Source organism: Papaver somniferum, chromosome 11 (genome assembly GCF_003573695.1).
Source record: "Papaver somniferum cultivar HN1 chromosome 11, ASM357369v1, whole genome shotgun sequence".
Lineage (NCBI taxonomy): Eukaryota > Viridiplantae > Streptophyta > Magnoliopsida > Ranunculales > Papaveraceae > Papaver > Papaver somniferum.
In genome coordinates, this window is record NC_039368.1 from 86,838,443 (window position 1) to 86,853,486 (window position 15,044).

The following is a 15,044-nucleotide window of genomic DNA, read 5'->3' on the forward strand; positions in this document are numbered from 1 at the left end:
GATGGAATATTGACTAAGGGGGAGTGATACATATCACCATAGTATTATTGTTGAAGTTGTGATGCAATTGGACTTTGACATTGTGTAATAATACTATGACACTGTATAACAATGATCGAGACCGATGCTTTCTCATTGTTATAGCTACGGATCTTCAACAGGGGTGATGCTAAACTTACAACCTTTGGGATCATTGGAGTACTTGGAAGTGACGAAGATTTCGAGGAATGTTGAAGATTAGACATGTGGAATAAGAGCTACTAAAGTTTCTTTATTTTTTTGTATTCCATATGTATTGATAGTTTTGTCACTAAAATTGACAAAGGGGGGGGGATTGTTAGAGCATTGATCGGCCGAACTAGCATGCGTTGTTATCTCAAGCATGTTTGTCAATGTTAGTGATCAAAACTATAAGTCTTGATTTCTGGTCTATTATTGCTAAGTCTCGGACTAGGATAGAAAGTGTAGTTGAGCTCAAGGACTTCATGGCGATTCATCATACGAGTAGAAGAACTACTCAAGGAACCAGTGGAACTTCTCGACAAAAAGGTATGTGAAGACTTGAACTTATCTATCACTCAAAAGTCTATCTACTCTATCTCCTACTTCTTGATACAAAAAGTCGTATGCTATATATATAGACTTTATTATACACATTTGGTTTTTCGATCCGAGTATACCTCGCCTATCTATATCTCGAAATATTAGTTGGTAAGCTTTTCGCTTTAACCAAGTTTATCTTTACCATGTGACGAAAGTCATGATATGTTTCAATCATCTTGAAAATTGTTTTGACGAGAAATGGTGTAACAACTGTATAACGTCCTCTAAGAATGTTTCAATGATTGAAATAAGAGTTCAGATTGCATAACCAATGGTGGACATAAGCATTGTTGTGGACACATATTTATGTATAAGTCATATTCCTTGAACCAAAGTTTGCGAACTTTGTTGATCAAGAGAACCGGAAGAATGGCGTGAGCCAAGTCCGCGAACCCAGTCCGCGAACTGCCGAAGTTCTCAAACCCGAGAATTTCAGCTGGAGTTGACAAACTATTTGCGTGAAGCTAAGTCCGCGAACTCAGTCCGCGAACCGGTGAAGTTCTCATACCCGAGAATTTCTGCTGGAGTTTGTAAACTCTTCCCGGTAACTTAAGTCCGCGAACCTAAATATGCGAACTTGAGAAGGTTATATATCTGAAGATGATTTCTGAACTTAAACTTAAAAAGACTAAGGAATGCAGTTTGCAAACCGTGGATATAAAAGTTCATGAACCGATTCAAGTGAATCAAATTATCTTTGCTTAAATTGTGTCTTATGTAGTACATAAGATTTCCTTGCAATTGAACAACTCTCTAACTAGTTCATCATGAAGTCATTTGAATTAGTTATGGTGAAGAAGAACGTGGTTGATATGAAATGCTCATATGTATAACCTTTTGGTTAACTATTGTTGAACCAACAAGTGCATACGTTTGGGTACGGTTAACAAACCTATAAGCGTGCATTGTCAAGTGTGTATAACAAGCCAAATTTTCGATCTAACGGTTCAGAAATATTAGCTTGAATCTAAATCAGGTTTTCTTCTAAAACCAGATTAACGACTTAAAGACTTCATTGGGATTGTGAAGCCAGACCGATACTACTTTTATCATAGTTGTGTGATATGATCTTGCATCTTCTATCGTACGAGTACAATCATATTGATTGGCTTGAGATTTATATGTCCGATAGGCAAGATATAAAAAGTAATCACAAACATCTTCGTCTCATTGTTTGTGATTCCGCAACATCTTGTTTCGCTACCATACGATTAAGATTTTTTTGAGGTGATTGATACCTCTAGGATGTTTTTCGGGAATATAAGACCAGATTATCAATTGGTTCCTGTTCACCTTGATTATTATCGAAAAAAATCTTTAGGGTTTATCTGTCGGAGACAAATTGATCCTTTGATAGATTTGTCTGCGTGAGACATATTGGTTTATTGTTAAGTCTTCGACTTTAGGTCGTAGCAACTCTTAGTTGTGGGTGAGATCAGCTAAGGGAATCAAGTGTGCAGTATCCTGCTAGGATCAAAGGCGTAGGGAGTACAACTGTACCTTGGATCAGTGGGAGACTGATTGGGGTTCAACTACAGTCCAGTCCGAAGTTAGCTTGGAGTAGGCTAGTGTCTGTAGCGGCTTAATACAATGTGTGTTCAATCTGGACTAGGTCCCTGGGTTTTTCTGCATTTGCGGTTTCCTCGTTAAAATTTTTTCTAGTGTCTGTGTTATTTCTATTTCCGCATTATATTTGTTTATATAATTGAAATAATACAGGTTGTCCATTTGAATCAATCAATTGGAAATCCGACCTTCGGTTGTTGATTGATATTGATTGATCCTTGGATATTGGTCTTTGGTACCATCCAAGTTATTCCCTGTGTTTGCTTAAGGACTCCCTGATTTCTATTAGCTCGAGTAAATCAAAAGAAGAGAGAGATATTAACTTCTTGAGATACTTTTGTCTAGATTGAGTCTGACTGTCTAGTTGATTCTCTAGAAAGTATTTCGGAGTTAGTCCATACAGATTGCTAAGCGAAATATTAGGTGGTGTTGTTAGACCCCGCTTTTTCAAACACATATTTCGAGAAATATGTATGTAATACCACGATTTCGGCAATGGTTCTCCGATGTAATGGAATATAGGTAATGGTTTTTCTTTTCCTAACACCGAGGCCTTTTCAACACAATTGGCTCCAGAGTTGGCAGAAAACTCTGCAGTTAAGCGTGCTCGGGCGGGAGTAATCCAGGGATGCGTGACCTCCCGGGAAGTTTCCACTGGATTACCGCAGCGATTCCAGTTAAAAAACCCCACACTGCCGGATGACCGCAGTGGATAAGTGGGGATAGTATCGGTGGAGGACGGGTCATTACAATGTAAACGAGTTAAACTCAGCTCGAAATATCAAATGTGCATAGTAGAAAACTATATAGAACTACGACTTATGTCTCAATATAGGAGATAGAGTAGAAGTAGACTTTCCAAGTGATAGATGAGTTTGAGTCTCCACATGCCTTTTATTGATGAAGTTCCATAAGCTCGCCTTAGTAGTTATTCGTCTTTAAATTATTAACGCCGTGAAGTCTAAAGTTCAACTACACGGTATATGTCCTAGCCCGAGACATCTATAAGTAGACAAGAAATCAAGACTTATAATTTTGATCACTAACATTGATAAACATGCTTTAGGTAGCAACGCATGCGAGTTCGACCGAGCCGTGCTCGAACAGGCTGTTTCTCCTTATATTCCAAATAGAGGTCGCGAGCCTCTTTACTAACAAACCTAGTTCTCAAACTTGCATCATACTAAGTTTCATCCCTAACAGGAGTACCCAAACCCTCACCACTACTAAATCTCTTTCTGGAAGTCAATGAAATCAAAGAGAAGCTAAAAAACAGTGAAGCACTTACCAGGTAAACGAACAGTTGATAATGGTGAAGTTCAGAAACTGTAACTAACACAGAATCCGTTCTTAACCCGTAGCATAAAAATTTCTCCCGATTCCAATGGTTCAAACTAAACACAAATTGGTTAAGAAACAAGAGAGAAAGAGATGAAGGTATACGAACCTTGGTTTTTCTCTTTTGTTCTCGAACTGTTGAGAAGAAGAAGAGGTGAAGAGAACGAAGTTAGTTCTTCCTCTTTTTAAGTGTCAAAGAGTGGTATATGAACCGGTTAAACACGTTCTGGAACGCGGTTTAAACACGTACAGGTTATGGGTTCAGAGTACGTGAACCATACGTGTGCACGCAAGGGCTCCTTTGTTTTTGTGAACCAACAAAAATGAATAACCAAACTATTTGGAGCATAACTCAACAAATATTTTCTTGAGCAAATTTTTGTACGGTCAAGAAGACACATTACAAAGAAGCCTTATACACTATGACACCAATAGAAAGTCTCTTTTCCAACAACTCTTACTGAACAGACGAGGGTACCCAAATATACCTCAATCTAAAACTTTTCCACCTATAAGTCCTTTCTCCGAAAGTGATTGTCTATGGACTGAGTCGAGACAATACAACAAATTGGTTCACACTTCGTGTGATCGTCTATGGATACGAGATCGACACAATACGACAACAAGATAACTTGCGTGATTGACTATGGATACAAGATCGAGACAATACAACAATGAAGTATGGTTACTTGATAATAGGTTCAGACTTGACCAAACACAATATGATTGCTATCAAGTAAATAGGAATTAACGTTTGTGTATTTTACTTCTAATTATAATAAAACAATTATAATTGTGGAAATAGAAAAGTAAAATACACAACAAGATTTTGTTAACGAGGAAATCGCAAATAAAGAAAAACCCCGGGGCCTTGTCCATAATTGAATACTCTCAGGATTAAGCCGATATACAAAATATAAACCAACTTCGTATAGTTGAGACCAAGCAACTAAATCTATAGTTCACCTAGTTCTGTATGTATCCCTGCGCCTCCAACTTGCAATAAGTCACGCACTTGGGACAATTCCTTTGGTTCGTATTCCAAATAGTAAAGGAACAATAAATCTGTTCGGTAACAACTCTTTTCAAACAACGTGATATGAGTGACAAAAGGCTCTTCCGTTTATCCCAAGAAAATTCTTTGTCGGGTTCTTAGATCAGTCTATTTAACAACTACCAAAGTAATTGTTTAGACTATCCAACCAATACTATGAATCACAAAGAAGTGTATTGATGCCGATCTACTCAACTAATTAATCCAATCTGTTAAAAGGTAAATCGATTATAGTTGGATCCCCAGCCGATCAAGTTTTGTGCACACCAACGATTATGAACTCAAATAAGAAATCTTCTTTGTCTTTAATTCTTCTTAGATCTTCAATAAACATCTGCACACAATCAACTTGAATCTCTTGTGATCAATCACACACAAAATTGAGTCTGTTAACAATGGATTAGCACAAGATGTCTTTAGATCTACAAACAGTTCTAAAGATCCCCGTCGAAACTTCTATCTAGTTTGAGTGAATCTTATATCAGAAGAGAAGATTCTCAAGCATAAACAAACCAGGTGCAGTCAAAGTTCAACAACCGTTAGTCAATCAAATCAATTGAAAACTAATATTAAACTGCAATTATCTAGTTCCCTACCAACGGTACTCGTAGACCTTCCCAAACCCAAAGAAGTCTTTAAAACGAGCGGTCGTAAGAGATTTCGCCTAATTAGGGTACTTTCCTCTCTGAATAAATGGCTCCACCGGTAACAACATAACAAGGTAGTTTTGCTGGCTCTGAGGATTAGTTTGCTCGAAATGCAAACTTCCATATTTATAGACCAAGGAAGTTTGGACACCTAGGAATTTCCAAAACTGAATATTCTCAAAGATATGCAATAAACGCCCAAATCAGTTTTCATAATTCCTGGAAATGCTCTGTCCAAATATTGACCGAAATCTCAGTAAAAAAATCTCCAATTAGTAAATGCACATTACCAATTTTATTTTATAAAGATATGCAATTAATTGCTGGATTAAAAGCATATAAAACTAAAAACCTTAATTAAAAGATTCTCAATTTATTTCGATCCAAGATCTCCTTTAGTTATTAAGGAATATCTTTGAACAATAATAGATAAGAATTACTGCACGTGTTCAAAATATGTCGACATCTTTACTTTGTAAATCCTCTTTCATATTTACAATCTTGGAACAGATTTACCACACTTCCAAACGAGTTTAGAATTGGTTCATATCATTTCCAAGAACTATGTGATTGATCAAAAACATTCAATCACCATTCATGGGTTTAACGGTTCTACCAAAACAAGTTTCGGTTCTACCTCCAAGTGGCTACTAGGATCGGTCACACTAGTTTCAAAAACATTGTTAACTAAGTACCAGGATCGGTTACCACTTATTTATGGTACTTACTTATTTATTGTTAACTAAGTACCAGGATCGGTTACACCAATTACTAAATTTTTTTAACCTACTACAAGGATCGATTACACGTCTTGTGATTAGTCCCAACCAAATTCTAGGATCGGTTACCCAATGACTAGGAATGGTCACACTTATTCCAAATATCGATCATACCATCTCAGGTGATTACTTAAGATTGGTTTCACTAATAAAAGTCATACTGATACATAAGTCAGGCCTTGTGATTAGTTTTACCAAGAACATAAACAAGTTATGAGCGGTTATACTAAACACACATACTGGTAATCCAAAGATTTGTAATGAATAACAATACCAATAATCCTAGCGATTTCCCTTTCGATTCATAAAACAAGTTTATGAATTGTACTTCTTTTAAATGAATGTAAAACATTGTTTCCTAGGACGAAATCTTTACCTATACCCATACACATAATCACAATAGCATTCATACGATTATGTCGGTGTCTTATATACGAAGTTCAAAAGATAAGTGTTAGACTTCGTATTATAATTCCTTAATACTACGTCTAACTAGAGTATAATCATTCACAGCTTCGCAGTTATGTTTTCAATATAACACGACTTTAAAGATACGTTAGGAATGAAACAGTTCAAGTCAAAATATTACTAACCTCAAGAGGAAGGATGATGTCGTCGTTGTAGCTCTTTATTTCTTCACATTCTTCAAGTCTTCGAGTAATACTTGTATGTCTCATATCCTAATAACTTTCTAGCTAACCTATACGAAGTTGACTCTAGTCAATAATCAAGCGACTCTTTAAATGAGTTTTGGTTCACTAAAATATGACAACCAAACTTGACATACCAACGCTTGGTGGGTTCAACCGAGTTATGCTCTAACACTTACATCTTACAGTATTGAGAGAAACCCAATGGACTGTTTTTACAAGTTTTTCAAAGAACTTAAAAGGAGCACATAATAATTTATGTTCCTGATTTCTTCGTTTACAACTTATAACACACACTCTTGCCCATGTTCAGTACTGCACAGGGAAACTCTTTTGATAAAAAGAGACATCCTGACTTTCTCACAAAAGGAGCATTACCATTATCTTGAGAAGATGTATCAGGAATTGACCAATGAATTAATCCATGCTTTGAGGTGATACAGTCAGGAGACTGAGATTTAAACTCCTATTGTAATACGTTTAGTTTGCTACAACTAATTGGATTACCCAAAGGAAGAGCATTGTATTTAATCTACTGATTAGTAAATCAAGATCAAACTCAACATGAATATTATTCATCATAACTTGATTTAGCTTGTCAAGAGATTCTTGTTCTTTTTGGAGGTATAACTCAACATCAAGAGACAAGCTTTCAAGTTTATTTTCAAGACCTGAAAACACTTCAAGGGATTTTAAACCTGGTGCAGGCTTAGATAGAATTTCTTCTTCAGATTTTATTAAATCAGTCATGGAAGAGAACTCTGGAATCCCTGGATCTGGTGGCGCATTTATTGAGATAGCATTACTGCCCATAGAGTCAGATTGCTACAAACATAGACTTACGAGGTCTTAAACGTGTTTGCCTGCTCCGATACCAATCGAAAAAGCGGGGGTCTAACAACCACACCCAATATTTCGTTTAGGCAATCTGTATGGACTAACTCCAATATACTTACAAGAGAATCAACTAGACAGTCAGACTCAATCAAGGAAAATACATCCAAGATTTATATCTCAATTTCTCAAATAAATCTGCAACCGTACAGATAGAAATCTGTGAGTCGGATTAATATGAGAAATAATTTGGATGGTACCAAAGACCAATATCCAAACGTCAATCAATTTCAATCAACAACCAAAGGTTGGATTCACAAATTGATTGAACTACGCACAACCTGTGATACTTCAATTATATAAAAATATAATGCGGAAAATAAATAACACAGACACCAAAAATTTTGTTAACGAGGAAACCGCAAATGCAGATAAATCTCGGGACCTAGTCAAGATTTGAACACCACATTGTATTAAGCCGCTACAGATTCTAGCCTACTACAAATTAACTTCGGACTGGAATGTAGTTGAGCCCTAACCAATCTTACACTGATTAAGGTACACTCGCGCTCCTTTCACTTCTTGAACCACGCTGGATTCTGCGCACTTGATTCCCTTAGCTGATCTCACCCACAACTAAAAGTTGCTACGACCCAAAGTCGAAGACTTGATAAACAAATCTATCTCACATAGAAAAGTCTATTGAATAGATAAATCCGTCTCCTCAAAAAATACCTACGAGTTTTTGTTCCTTCTTTTGATAAATCAAGGTGAACAAGAACCAATTGATACACCGGTCTTATATTCCCGAAGAACAGCCTAGTAATATCAATCACCTCAAAATAATCTTAATCGTATGGTAGTGAAACAAGATATTGTGGAATCACAAACGATGAGATGAAGATGTTTGTGACCACTTTTTATCTTATCTATCGGAGATTAAATCTTAGAGAAGATAGTACTTAATACGATAGAACAAAGTAAGATCAGAACATACAACTACGGAGAAAATAGTTTGGTATGTCTTCAGAATCCCAATGAAGTCTTTAAGTCTTTAACCTATAATGGTTTTAAGAAAAACATAGGTTAATGGAGAATCGACTCTAGTCGCAACTAGTATCACACATGAGGTGTGGGGATTAGGTTTCCCAGTTGCTAGAGTTCTCCCTTATATAGTCTTCAAATTAGGGTTTGAAATAATACTACCTTGGTAGCAAAGCATTCAATGTTTACCGTTAGAAGAAAACCTGATTAGAGTCAAGCTAATATCTTTCAACCATTAGATCGAACTTAGCTTGTTATACAAAATGAAATGTGCCTTCATTTAGATATGGATAACCGTACCTAAACATGTACACTTAGTTGGCTCAACAATAATTAACCGAAGTTAGCCATATGAACACTTTCATATCAACCTTGTTCATCTTAATCACAACTAGTTCAAATGACTCAAATGAAACTAGTTATAGAGTTGTTCAATTGTTTATATTCTCATAGAAGTATACAAGACACAATTAAAGCAAAATCGATTTTGATTCACTCGAATCAATTCATGAACATTATAGCCACGGTTTGCAAAAGATTGCATTCCTAATTTTATAAATGTATTTATTCATGAACAAACCAATTTTAGAACTTAACCAACTCAAGTATGCAAACGGGTACGCATACCTAAGTAGTTGTACTTGGTATGGGTTTGCTAGTATGCAAATGGATATGCGTACTGTAGTACACAACCAAACTCAGTTGAATTCCCGGAATTGAACTGTTAAGCCGGTACGCATACGGGTATGCATACTAAGTTCTCGGAATTCAACTATCAAACCAGTACGCATACGGGTATGCATACTATGGTTCCCGGACTTGGAATAACTTGCAACAGTTAGCATACAAGTACGCATATTGTGCTATATCCAATCAATGGTTAATCGTTCTAAACTCCATTTTAATCATTGAAACATTCTTAGAAGACGGGAATAGCTGTCTCACACAAACTATTAGCTTCAAAGTAATTTTCAAGTGATTAATAGATCAATACGAAACATTCCGAGTCTACATCAAATGACTGTCTCACACAAATCATGTAAGATGTTACCAGGCGATTTTCACATGATCATCTTTTGACTTTCGTCAAGAATATAAGATGAACTTGGTTAAAGTGAAATATTACCAACACATATTTCGAGAAACATGTAAGCGAGTTAAACTCAGCTCGAAATATCAAATGTGTATAAAATAAAGTCTATATAGCTATACGACTTTTGTCTCAATAGGAGATTGAATAGAAATAGACTTATGAGTGATAGATGAGTTCAAGTATCCGCATACCTTTTTTTGATGAAGTTCCACAAGCTCTCCTTAGTAGTTAATCGTCTTTAATCGATGAATGCCGTGAAGTCTAAAGCTCAACTACACATTCTATCATAATCCGAGACATATCTATAAGTATACTAGAAATCAAGACTTATAGTTTTGGAAACTAAACTTGACAAACAAGATTGAGATAGCAACGCTTGCGAGTTCGACCGAGCAGTACTCTAACACCAGGAAGTATGATAGTTCTCCAACATTACTCATCTCGAGTTCTCCACTCAGAAGATTTAGAAATTCGTCAGTGAGGCTCTTGGAGGTGGATTCATAGATGAGATCATCCACATAGATTTGTGCAACAGGTACATTCTTTCCATTCCATTAGGTGAAAAGAGTCTTTACAACCCCACCTCTAGAGATATAGTGCCTTTTCAGCCCCACCAAAAAGGATGTTAACTTATCATACCAAGCTCTTGGAGCTTGTTTTAGACCATATAGTGCCTTTTTAAGCTTAAGAACATCCTTTAGGAAAAGATGAACCTTGAAATCCTTCGGGTTGGGAAACAAAGAATTCTTTGTTTAAATATCCATTAAGAAATGCAGATTTAATATCCATTTGAAAAAGTTTAATCTTAAGATTGCAAGCATAAGCAAGTAAAAGTTTAATTGATTATAAACGAGCTACAGGAGCAAAAGTTTCATCAAAAATAATAACTTGTACTTGTGAGTATCCTTGAGAAACAAGGATGGATTTGTTTCGGATAATAGTTTCATATTCATCTGATTTGTTCTTGAAGATCTATTTTGTTCCTACGATGTTGATCCCTTCTAGTTTTGGAACACGTTCCCAAACTCCTTGACGTTTGAACTGATTGAGTTCCTCATGCATTGAGTTTACCCAAGCAGGATCATTAAAAGGCTCTTCTACATTTTTGGGTTTTATTGATGAAACAAAGCATGTATAGTGATATACATTCTTGAGTTCCCTTCGAGTCATAACTCTTGCATTGGAATCTTCGATGATATCAGCTGCATAATGTCTAAGATGTACCCACTTTACAGGTTTGTGAGTTTCAATTTCAGCATTAGTGGGTGACTCAACAACACTGTCAGTGTCATCTTTACCATCTACATCATAAGTGGTAGGAACAATTGTCGATTCCTCCTCATTTAGCTTTTCTTTGTTAACAATTTCTGAAGGAGGTGGTTCAACAGGAATATGATTGTCTTGACGAAAATCACTAATGTCATAATTAACACATTAATTGATTCCATCATGACTTTGATTCTAAGATTATATACTCTGAAGGCTCAATATCAGATGCATAACCAAGAAAAATTTCTTCATCACTTTTGGAATTAAACTTCCCTCTATGTTCTCTGTCCTTAAGTATATAACATTTGCTTCCGAAAACCCTTAAATAACTTAGATTGGGTTTTCTACCATACCATAATTCATAAGGGGTGTTTAGAGTTTCTGATCTTAGATAAACTCTATTTATGAGATAACAAGCTGTGAAGACTGCCCCCCCTCAGAATGTACGCGGTAGACTTTTGTTATGAAGCATCACTCTAGCCATTTCTTGAATATTTCTATTCTTTGTTTCAGCAACACCATTTACCTAAGGTGTAATAGGAGCATAGAATTGATGAGTGATTCCAAGTTTGTTGCAGTATTCATAGACTTTTGTGTCTTTGAAATCTGTACCACGATCATTCTTACTTTCTTAAGTCTGCGACCTTGTTCATTTCGAATCATATTCACAATAATCTTGAACTCCTCAAGCGTGCCATTTTTGTGTTTTAGAAAAGCAACCTAGGTGAATCTTGTGTAGTCATCTACCATTACTAAAGCATCTTTCTTACCACCAACAGTAGCTTGGTGGATAAGACCAAAATCATCCATATGAATAAGATCGAGAGGATCACAAGTGGGTATATCTCGAGAAAGTTTTTGTGGAGTTTTTCCTTGCTTACCCTTTTGACAAACACCACATACACCTTCTACTTTAGTATTTATTTTGGGACGCCTCTGACAAGTTCACGATTAATGAGCTTGCCAAGCATTCGGTAGTTAATATGACCAAATCGTTCATTACATAAATGAGTTGACTCTACTTTGGTCAGGCTATAGTATAAATTAAACTGTATATCAAGAAGATAACAGTTATTCATACTTCTCTGTCCTCGAAAGATTATCTTTCCGGACTTATCTTCAATATCACATCATCACATATTGAATATAACCCTATGACCTTTATCACAAATTTGACTTACTGAAAGAAGATTATCTTTCATACCTTTGACATAAAAAAACATCATGAATTTCAGAAATACTTGGTAGTTTGATGGTTCCCTTTTTGCTAATAAGATAGCTGCTTCCATCTCCGAAAGTTACAGATCCTCCTTTTTAGTCTTCTGTCTTTATAAACCAAGAAAGATCTCATATCATATGTCTGCTACAACACTATCCAAGAACCACTGGAATGGTGATGTGGTTTTTAGTACAAAGGCACTTAGACATCTTTCAGGTTCTTTATTATGAACAAAAATTTCACTTTGTTTTTTAGGAACGATATTAGGAGATTTTTCCTGAGATTTGGTAAAGTTTTTTATAGTACCAAACAATTGTTCAGTATATTTAATCAGATTCTTTGCACAACAAATTTTTTGATTGAGAACTTTACTGCATTTTAGAAGATGTTCTGTGTATTGCTTCTGATTATTTAATTTTAAATAAACATATTTAAGAGTTGAACTTTGATGAGACACCTTTTTGTGATTCGACGGTTTTTTACCAGTCCTTTATCAATTAAGATATTGGTGATGTTATCAGCCAACGACTGGTTTTGTTCAACATGTTCATTTATCATCTTTAATAACACGAGACAACTTTCTTCTCTATCAAATAAATTGAATTGTAGAATATTTAATCTTCATAGTACGTTGTTTAAATTAGTAATTGATTCAAATCTTATAGGTTGGATCGCACCAAACACAAATTGTTAGATCTTTTCGTGTTTGCTTGCTCTGATACCAATTAAAAAGACGAGGGTACCCAAATACACCGCAATATTTTATTTATCAACCTATAAATCCTTTATCAAGTGTGATCGTCTAAGGACAGAGTCGAGACAATACAACAACTTCGGTACACACTTCGTGTGATCTTCTATGGATATGAGATTGAGACAATACAATAACAAGATCACTTGTGTGGTTGACTATGGATGCAAGATCGAGATGATACAACAATGAAGTGATCACTTGATAATAGGTTCGGTAATAACCAAAACTCTATAGGATAATATCAAGTGTTACGGATTGACGTACAAGTGCAATTTACTTTAATTATAATAAAACAATTATAATTCGGAATAATAAAGTAAATGGCACAACAATATTTTGTTAACGAGGAAACCCCAAATGCAGAAAAACCCTGGGACCTTGTCCATTTTTGAATACTCACAGAATTAAGCCACTATACAAAATCTAATACCAACTTCATATAGTTGAGACCAAATAGACTACCCCTAGCTACTTAGTTTCCTTGGTATCCCTGCGCCTTCGACTTCTAGAGTCACACACGTGAATCACCAATCCTTTAGATCGTATTCCAAGCAGTAAAGGATAAATCTGTTTGGTAACCACTCTATTCAATCTTGGTAATAAGATATTATGAGTCGTTGACAAAGGCTCTTCTATTTAATCTAATAAACTCCTATGTCTGGTTATATCAATCTATCTTTTGATTACCGAAATAATCAAACTCTACATTCGCAATCAATCAATATAGATCTCAAAGAGAAAATATAAGGTGATGCCGATCTCACGCAACTAATCAATCAATTCTATCAAAGATAAACCGATTCTAATTAGATCCCGACCGATCAAGTTTTGTTCACACAAATCACAAGATACGAAAACTAATAACAAAAACTTCGTCGTCTTCAAATCTTCGTTTGTCTTCAATAATAACCTGCACAAAACCACTTGAAATCTCTTGTTATTAATCACAAATAGAAAGGTGTCTGTTAATAATGGATTATTACAAGATATCTTTAGATCTGAAGATGGTTCTAAAGATCCCATTAATACTTTGATCTAGTTTGAGTGAGCTATATATATCAGAAAAGAAGGTTTTCAAGAATAAACAAACTAGGTGCAATCAAAGTTTCAGCAACCGTTAGTCAATCAAATCAATAATCGGAAACTACAAGAAAAATGAAATTATCTAGTTTCCCAACAACGGTACTCGTAGAGATTCTTGATCCTACAGAAGTCTTTAACGAGCGGTCGTAAGAGGTTTCGCCTAATTAGGGTACTTTTCTCTCCGGATAGACGGATCCACGAGAAACAATAAGAATGAAGTTTTCCTGGCTCTTAGGATAATCTGCAACAAATGCAAACTCAAGTATTTATACACCAAGGTTTTTTGGACAACAAGGAAATTCCAAAACCGAAAATATTCTCATTAAAGTACCTAATTTCTGTTTTCCTATTTCCACATTAATGCCAAACCATATTTCCGAAAACTCTCATAGAAAACTTCTATTATTAGTTTAACACATTAACTAATAATATTTTCCAGAGGATATGATTTAATTGCTGGTAATTAAAATATATATGATGAAAATTATAATTAAATGGTTTTCACTTTTTCGGATCTGGGATCACCTTGAGTATCATGGAATATCTTTGAACAATTAATGATAAAAGTTATGTACATGTTCAAATAATGTCGACATCTAGAAGCTTCTCATATTAGCAAACCCAAAACCTTAATTCACACACATCATGAAAAAAATATGTGAATCACAGAAACTTGGTTTTGCTCATGGAACCGATCATACCATCACTCCAAAATATGTTGTGACCAGTTATAACATGATTCCCAAGATAGGTTGTAATCAGTTACATCTTGCTCCACAAATTAGCTTGTGACCGGTTACACCTTGCTTCCCGAAGTAGCTTGTGATCGGTTACACCTTGCTTCCCGAAGTAGCTTGTGATCGGTTACACCTTGCTTCTCAAAGGTAGATTGTAACCGATTACAACTAGCTTCCCAATTCATCTTGTGACCGGTTACACCTTGGATTCCAAAGTAACTTGTGACCGATTACAACTTGCATTCCAATATAGCTTGTGATCGGTTACACCTTGATTTCCAATGTAACTTTTGACCCACTACAACTAGCTACATTATATAGGCTATGACCGGTTATACCCTAAATCTCAACAAGTTAAGATAGGTTCTACCTTG